General features: G+C 45.4%; 1 long non-coding RNA gene across 1 annotated transcript; it reads right to left on the minus strand.

Annotated features, from left to right (window-relative positions):
- Positions 1 to 2362: 2362 nt before the first annotated feature.
- LOC138165152 (uncharacterized) lies at positions 2363 to 9178 on the minus strand. Its single transcript, XR_011169279.1, has 3 exons — positions 8821 to 9178; positions 2934 to 3079; positions 2363 to 2681 (listed from the first exon to the last, which is right to left on the minus strand). It is a non-coding gene; the product is annotated as an uncharacterized lncRNA (long non-coding RNA).
- Positions 9179 to 9414: the final 236 nt, after the last annotated feature.

The raw sequence follows: 9414 nt of genomic DNA on the forward strand, positions 1-9414 counted from the left end.
AGCACATCTCCTGAGCCCACTTTTTGCCTCTGTCCCACAAATCAAACTGAAACTCTGACAGACAAAGACCCAACAGGCAAAGGGAAAGAGCTTTATTCATCTACCCTCCCCAGCCTTCCCACTACGGGGAAGGCAGGACTGCGGCAAAAGTGGCCCTGTTGCTCTGGAGGCCAAGGATGGAAGGGGATCCTCCTGGGATGCTTGGGTCAGCCTTGCTTTGCTGAAGCACCTGGGAAAGGAGGAGAGATTGTACCTAGGATAGGACAGATGGGGCTTTGCCTCAGAGGGCACCTACAACCTTTGAGATCCTTGATCAGAGCACATAAGATAGAGCTTAGCACACAATTAGCAGAAAGTACTAGAAAGCTACTTCATGGTGCACTAAAGTGACCCTTTCTCTAGGATCCCATCATGATAGGCTGGAAGGTACCTCAAAGCCCGACCCTCTTCATTTTATGGATGAGGAAACTGAGGCCCAGAGAGGTCATTCAGCTTGGTGGTAGTTCTCTGGCTCTGAATCCTGTGCTTTCTGTGCCCAGTGGGGCCCCTCCACCTGTCCTTAGTGTCCTGCACAAGTTCCCATTGCCCTCTCCTCTCAGTGCTAGGGCCTCCTCTACCCCTGTCCCCACCAAAGTACCTTGTACTGATTTCTTAAAACCTTATGCAGTTACTTCTATGGGCATCTGTTGTCTCCCCCATAAGAGTGTCAATCCCTTGACAGCAGAGGCTGTTCCAGCACACAGTAGGGGCTTAATAAATGCTTGTGCATGGCTTCCTCATCTCTCTGGGCTTCCCCTGGGGTGCTGGGTTGCCTGCCCTGTGTGCAGAGTCTGAGGCTCCACTTCTGAACTGCCTTGCTGGGCTTGGCCTGGTGCCCTGCAGGCCGCCAGACTTGTTATTGAAGCTCACTTGGAAGCAGCTGGTGAAGACTCACTCAAGTGTGCAGGGGCCAAGATGTGCCCGAGGCCCGTACACAGCGAGGAGCAAACAAGGCTGGCTGTTCCTGTTTTCGAGCTCGGGAATGAGGCGGTCTATTTTAGTCCTGCTGGGCTTGGACTGCAGGGAGGGAGGGAGGGCCCAGGTCTGCTCTTGCTCCATTCACTTAGAGCAGAACCCAGAGCCATTCAGCTGGGCCGGAGGAAGCTGTTTGTCAGTTGTTTTCACTAATCAGAAGGAGGGCTTTTGTTTTTGTTTTTGCTCCAAAATAAGACTTTTCAGGCTTCAGAGGCAGAACATAAACTGTCACCAAGACCAAAATTTAATCTAAAAAGTATCAAGTCTTTGTTCTATCCATTTTCCATGAGATAACTCGCAAACAGGAAACAGTCACATACATACCTTTGCCAACAGCCTCTGCATGAGTAAGTCTGGTTTCGACTGGAGGGAAAATCTTTTGTGCACAGGCTATTGTACAACTCATGAAAAAATAAACTTTGGGTGGGTGCGTCAGATTTCAGGAGCAGAGCCCATAGATGACGCCTGGCTGGGATTTCCGAGGTGGGTGTCAGGTGCAGCACCAGCTGGGCCCCCAAAGCCTGGCCCACAAAAAGAGGGGGGCAAAGTGACATTTATAGAGCTTTTCATTTAAAAAGATGTCTTTAAAAAGGCTTAATGTCCAACTTTTAATACAAACAATTAAACTTGCTCAATATTATTTACATTTACTCAATTAACTTCCATTTTAAAGGAAGCCTTTCATGGTGAACAGAGAGCTAGCTCTAGAGTCAGGAGGCCCAGAGTTTCAAGCCTTACCTCTGACACATGCTGGTTGTAATTTAACCCCTCAGGGCCCCTGGGCGACTAACCCATATTTCAAAGATGATAAATTACAGGACAGGTGCTGATATCCTTTGGTTGAAGGATTTTCCTCACTGGGAGTTCCCTATTCCAATGAAATCCACCCCTCCATCTCCCCACCCCCACAGCGTTTCCAGCCACTGCTCAACTCAGGGTGGGCTGTGGCGCTCTCCTTTTCCCTCCCCCACTAAGGGGTTCCTCTCAGTTCTAGACCAATAGAGGTTTCATTCCTGAAGGAAACAGGCCTCTAAAGAAAAGAAACAGTCACTTTTTCTCAAACTGGATCTTTATGCACTCACCAGGATACTCTAAATGGGATCATATAAAGCTTAGGTCATGTCTAGAGGCTCCTGAAAAAGAGGAGTAAAAAGGTACTCGATGTTCAATTAGGACCAAATGATATATTTGTAAAGTGCTTGGCACAGTGCCTGGAATGCAGTAGGCACTATATAAATGCTTAAACCCTTTCCCTCCCTCCAACATAGATTAGGTATAGGACAGCTATTTATTTCCTCCCTGAAAAAGAAATTATATTTAAAAAAAACACAGAAGAATCAAAAGTGTAGGTTGAGAAAGACTTAAATATAATGCATAATGATTTTATTCTTCCTGGAGGTTGACAATTATCCTCCAAAACATAAAGCAGTTTGTGGAATTGCTGAATCAGCATTTTCCCCTTGCTTTGGCTCTGAACTGTCTCTCTCAAGATGTCTTCTGGTAAGTAAGACCAGGGATTGGATTTCTCTTCCTGTGGATGGCCATCTTCTCTTTCAGTAAGTGCCATTGTAGCTTTTAAGGGTACCAAGTGAAGAGCCAGGAACTCCTGAACTCCTGAAGGTTGACTCTAATGCCGGAAACACCCATCTCAGTATCACTGAAGTCACCTATGCTCAGGGAAAGAAATACAACTATCTCAAACTGAATGTCCAGTAGACATCATAAACCCAACATGGCCAAAACTGCACTCATGGTCCTCCCCCCTAAACCTTCCTTCCTCTTATCATCCTAATTCCTATAGAAGGTGCCACCATCTTCCCCTTCCCTCAGGTTCACAACCTAAGGGTTATCTTGGATTGTACTCTCTTTCCCCACCCTCCTCCCATATCCAATATAGTGCCAAGGTCTGTTGATTTCACCTCTGCAGCATCTCTTGTTGATTTCACCTCTGCAGCATCTCTTGTTGATTTCACCTCTGCAGCATCTCTTGTTGATTTCACCTCTGCAGCATCTCTTGTTGATTGCACCTCTGCAGCATCTCTTGTTGATTTCATCTCTGCAGCATCTATGGTAGATTTCACCTCTGCAGCATCCCTCCAATACACCCCCTTCTCTCCTCTGACATGACACCACTTTGGTACAGACCCTCATCACCTCATACCTGACCCATTGCAGTACCTGCTGGGGGGGGGGGTGTCTCCCTGCCTCAGGTCTCTTCCCACTTTAGTCCATCCTCCACACAGTCACAAAAGGGACTTTCCCAAAACCCCGGGACCAACCACTCCCCCCCCCCCCCCAAATCATAAAACTCCAGAGGCTCCCTTTTGTCTCCAAGATCTAATTTTTAAAAATGCTCTGTTTGGCATTTAAAGCCCTTCATAACCTGTCCCTTCCTACCTTTCTAATCTTCAAGTCTTACTCCTCAATACATATTCTTTGAGCCAGTGAGGCGAAGCCTCCTGGCTTTTCCATGAGCAAGACCCTCCATCCCTGGGCTCTAGGCATTCTCTCCAGCTGCCCCCATGCTTGGAACACTCTCCCTCCTCTGATCCAACTGCTGACCTTCCTGTCTCTAAGTCCCACTTTCTACAGGAAGCCTTCCCTAACCCCTCCTAATTCCAGTGTTTTCCTTCTATTATTTCCTATTTATGCTGTACATAGTTTGCTTCATTTATGTTTGCTTGCATGTTGTCTCCTGTGTTAGTTTTTAAGTTCCTTAAGGACAAGGGCTATCTTTTGCCTCTTTTTGTATCCCCAGCACTTAACATTGTGCCTACCAAACAGTGGGTGCTTAATAAATATTTATTGGATTGTATTGGTTTGGGTTTATCCTCAATCTCTTGAGGGAAGTTTCAGAGGAAGAGAGTTTACACTTAACACACATTCCAGAAACAGGAAGATAGAGAGCATAGTTGGGAGTGGAGTTACTTCTTTTTAATTTGAACATTTAATTTTTTATTGATTGATTTTAAACATTCTTTTCCTTTTAGATTTTGAGTTCCAAATTCTCTCCCTCCCACTCTCTCTCCCACCCACCAAGAAGGCCAGCAATATGATATCAATTATACATGTGAAGTCATGTAAAACATATTTCCATAATAGCCATATTTTTTAAAAAGAAAAATAAAGAGAGAAAATTATACTTCAATTTGCATTTGGAGTTCATCAGCTCTCTCTCTCTGGAGGTGGGAAGCATCTTTTCAGCATGAGTCTTTGGGTCATTGTAATGTATTGGTTGGGTCATCTTGGATCATTGGATTGATCAGAATAGCCAAGTCTTTCCTGGTTGATCATCATTACATACTGTGCACAACCATCTCCCCATTCTTCTCACTTCGTTTTGCATCAGTTCTTATAGGTTTTACCACGTTTTTTCTGAAACTACCCTCCTCCCATTTCTCACAGAGCAATAGTACTCCATCCCAAGGAATTACTCTTTTTAAAGTTGGCAGAGTGAGTGACTCCTTTCAAAGAGGTAACCTTTCCTTATTTGTGTTTGTCCATCACTTAGCACTATACCTGACACACAGTAGGCATTTAAATGCTTGTTGACTGAAATACCTAGGAAATGAATTCGAGGTAATTTGTAGAACAGAGTGCTGACAGCCCAAGCATGAGGAAGCCAAGGTCTGCCTGAGGTCACTCAGCTAGTAAGGGATGGAGGCAGAATTTAGATCTACTTTTATTCTGACTTCGAGCTCAGTTGCCTTCAGCTTCCTGTTTCTCTCAAAGAAACCCCTAGGACTCAGTAAGAAAATAGACATGGGTTTTCAGGGATAGAAATAAATGAAAGTCATTTTCGAAGCTAGCAGACCAACAAATAAAAGATCAGTTGGAGTTCACTCTTGACTGGAGCCATGACTAAGACTCTGGACACCTGGGGCCATTCATTTGAGGTGAAAGAACAGTTGATTCTAGATTTCTCTCCAGCTGCAGGAATAGACGAGTTGGGGAAGGCAGCAGGGAAGGGAAGGGACAACTTGGACTGTGATATGGGGCCAGCCAAAGACCAGAAGGCACACAGCCCATGGGCTGTAGAACTGTCCTGAGGGAAATACAGTCCTTGCATGGTAGCTCCCCTGAGGCGAGGCCAGGGTTGCTCCCCCTTAGTTACAGCTCCACTCTGGAAGGTATTCACAGTGGATGTTGCCTTTTCAAAACTTTTCCTAAATATAAATTAGGCATAGCTCTGAATGACACAGCAGGTAAGTAGTTGTTGGAAGGAAGGAAGGAAAGAAGGAAGGAAGGAAGGAAGAAAAGAAGGAAGGAAGGGTAGAAGGGAGGGAGGGGAAGAAAGGAAAAGAAGGGAGGAAGAAAGAAATGGTAGGGGAGAAAGGAAAGAAGAAAGGGAAGCAAGGAAGGGAAGAAGGAGGGAAGGAAAGAAGGAGGGAAAGAGGGGAGGAAGGGAAGAAGAGAATGAAAAAAGGGAGGAAGGACAAAAAGAAGGAAGGAAAAAAGGAAAGAAATTTTCATTAAGTTTATTAAGCACCTCCTATGTACCAGGTACTGTGCTCAGTGCTTTAAAAATATCTCATTTAATCCTCACAACAGCCCTACAAAGCAGGTGATATCCCCATTTTACAGTTGAGGAAACTGAGGCAGAGTGGTTTACGTGACTTGCCCAGGGTCACACTGCTAGTAAGTATCAGAGGCTGCATTTGAACACAGGGCTTCCTGCTTCCCAGGCTAAACGCCCTACCCCCTGCATTGCCAGCTTCCTCTATAACAACCTCTATAGTAATTCACACCTCCCAAAGTGCTTTGAATTTTCTCAAGCCCTTTTCTCACTCTCTAAGGGAGTGCCAATCACTTTTACCTCCATTGTACAGATCAGGAAGCCAAGGTTCACAGAGGTTGTTCCCTGCACTGGCTTATATGTGAGTAGCCAAATTAGGATTTAAATCAAGGTTCTTTCCACCACACCACCATTTTATGGTAAAAACAAAACTGAGAACCAGAAAAATCAAATCCTACACAGTGAAATTAATTGCCAAAGCCCTGTGCTTCCCATTGTTTAGGGCAGCTGGCGGCTCAGTGGATAGAGCGCTGGGCCTGGAGGAATTCAGAAAGACCTGAGTTCAAATCTGGCCTCATGGGCTGGGCCCTGGGTAAGTCGCTTAGCCCTGTTTGCCTCAGTTTCTTCATCTATAAAACGACCTGGAAAAGGAAATGGCAAATCACCCCAGTATCTTTGCCAAGAAAACCCCAAAAGAGGTCACAAAGATTCTCGCATGCATGATGGAACAACAGCAAATCCACTGCTGAAACAGTGCTGGCCTGGATAGCACTTAACTATACATTTTCAAGTTGTTTCAAGCATCTTCTCTCCACAACAGATTTGATTCCAAACAACAAACATACATTAAGTGCCTACTATGTGTAGGGTCAGATTTGCCTGATCTAGGGCTAGGTACACATTAGCCACTTCCTAAGTACTCGGTGAATGACTAACAACCCACTTATTTGGTTCTTTCAGTCAAACAACCAGTCAGCCCCATTATAAAAAAAAATAATAAAAATAAACAAACAGGCAACCCAGCGGTTTGACTGAATTGTTCCCTTGTTTGCCTGGGTTTACTCGTCGAATTTAGCAGAAAGGATGGAAGCAGTGCCTTCCTGTAGACTCAGCCAGAGACCTGTGAGTCAATAATTGCCCTGTTTACCATCTTCATCCCCTCAGGCTGTGCCTGCCTTCCCTTGTTACCAAACATTGAAAGAAAAACAGAAAGGTCCTTATGTTTTCCATCCCCCAAATATCTGGCATCTTGTAGACAAAACATACAGATTTCTGACATATTAATCCAGTGTGTGAAAGGTTGTCATATAGAAGAGGGATCCTATTTATTTCTCTATCATCCATCTGTCCATCCATCCATCCATCCCTCCATCCATCCATCCATCCATCCATCCCTCCATCCATCCCTCCATCCATCTGTATGATCTATCTACTTATTATCTTTCTATTATTTGTCTACCTGTTTATATATCATCTATCTGCCTATCATTATTTATCGATCATCCATTTGCCTATCATCTATCTTTCCATTCATCTACCCCCCTATCCCTCCATCCATCCATCCCTCCATCCATCCATCCATCGACCCATCCATCATCTGTCTAACTCTTCGTCTATATACATCTATCATCTATCTGTCCATCCATCAATCTGACTCTCCATCTGTATCCATCTATTTACCTTTATCTATCTTTATCATCTACTTATCTTCCTATTGATCATCCATCTATCTACTTATCTCCTATGTCATCCTTCCACCCATCATCCGTTTATCCATCTATATAATCCTCTGTCTACTTGTCATTATTTATCATCTGTTGTCTGTCTATCCATCTGTATATCATATATCTACCTGCCTACCGTTGTCCATCTGTCCATCCAATCATCTATCTATTTTTCTATCAACTTTAGGTAGCAGAAGTAGAGTCAACGTGCAGAATTCACAAGGAAACTCAAGTCTAAACAAACTGTTCCTGGCAATCAGGCCTGAGGTGGTTCCAAAGGCAAAGCTCTCTCTGACACCAGCGTCTGCAAACAAAGGTTCCATTGCCCCCTGGAAAGTGAAGTCTCTAGTGGCCTGTCCTGTGTTGGGTCCTCACCCTGCTCTAGTCAAAGCTGCTGTCGGTTAACAATTAATGTGAAAAAAGGACTTAGGCATTTTAATTGAGTGCATGCTCAGAAGGAGACCGGAGGATCCTGACTGGTTCAAAGCTAATGAGCTTTTAGGTTGGATTAGTGGGGACCTAGGACAAGGAATGATAGGGGGGGGGAAATTCTATTCAATTGGTTCAATTCAAAGAAGGCTGTCTCCTGGTGAACACAATTTGCTAGGTACCGGGGCTACAAAATCAAAGGAAAGAAATGATATTCTCCAAGGGTTTATATTCTAATGTGGGGAGAGGGGAAGAGCCAATTTGTATACATGTAAGTAAACATCAAATAAATGCAAATTTACACAAAATATTGTTGATAAGAATAATGAGGATGATCGTGATATTAGCAGAACAGCTAGGTAGCACAGTGGATAGTGCACTAGACCTGGAATCAGGAAGACCTGAGTTCAAATCCAACCTAAGACACTAACTCTGTGGCCTTGGGAAAGTCACTTCACCCTGTTTGCCTCAGTTTCCTCCTCTGTAAAATGATCTGGAGAAGGAAATGGCAAATCAAGCTAGGATGTCAGCTGAGAAGATCTCAAAGAGCCAGGTACCACAGAAGCATCTCAGCAGCAGCAGCAGCAGCAGCAGCAGCAGAAACGAACATGTGTGTAGAGCTTACTACGTGCCAGGCACTGTGCTAAGCAGCGGCATCATCTTTGTCATCATTGTTATCACTTATTTCATTTGACACTTACAATAACTCAGGGAGGTAGGTGCTCTTAATACCCCCATTTTACAGATGAGGAAACTGAGGCAAACAGGTTAAGTGACTTGTGCAGGGTCACACAGCTAGTGTTTTAGGCTGGATTTGAGCTCAGATCTTCCTGACTGCAGGCCTTGGGACAAAGAGAGGGAGAGAGGAGAAGGAGGGGAAAGGAGAGGGAGGTGGGAGAGAGAAGGAGGCAGAGACAGAGAGACAGAGACAGAGACAGAGAGACAGAGACAGACAGAGAGACAGAGACACAGACACAGAGACAGAGACAGGGACAGAGACAGAGAGACAGAGACAGGGACAGAGACAGAGAGACAGAGACAGGGACAGAGATAGGGACAGAGAGACAGAGACAGAGAGAGAGACAGACAGACAGAGACAGAGACAGAGAGACAGAGACAGGGAGAGATCGACCATACCTGGAAGATCAGGGTCTGGATCAGAGGAAGCAGTGGAAGGCATAGGTGAAGAGGGAGAGGGAAAGCCTGGCAGTCCAGAGAAAACAGCCTGGTCAAAGACACGGAGAGCAGCATGAAAAGGAATGCCCCATTGAGAACACAGCTGGTGGGCCAGTTTGATTGGCATGAGCAGGATGCCCCTCCAGGGAGGTGCTCAGTTTTGGCTATCTCATTTTGAGAGGGCCCAAAAAGGAGCCGGGCCCTTCTGTGGAAGGCATCAGGAGGGCGCACACTGGGAGCCAGGAACTGAAGACGGGTGAGGAGCTGAGGATGCTGGGGACATGGTTGGTCCATCTTATCCAGCCTCCCTCCAACAAGGCCGTCCCTTTCTTGCTCCCAGCTTGTGCCTTATCTCATGGTCCACAGAAGCCTTCCCAGACTCCCCCAGCTGAGGCCTTCTCCCTATTCCTGGAGCCTGCCAGGAGGGCTCCCCCCTCCAGCCCATCCCCCACTCAGCTGTCAATGTGATCTTCCTAAAGGACAGATCTGACCATGTCGTTGTTGTCATTCCAGTCTTGTCCAGCTCTCCATGATCCCATTTGGAGTTTTCTTGGC

This window comes from Petaurus breviceps, unplaced genomic scaffold (genome assembly GCF_028583685.1).
Source record: "Petaurus breviceps papuanus isolate PSGF00001 unplaced genomic scaffold, PetGlider_PUasm1.0 208, whole genome shotgun sequence".
Taxonomy (NCBI): Eukaryota; Metazoa; Chordata; class Mammalia; order Diprotodontia; family Petauridae; genus Petaurus; species Petaurus breviceps.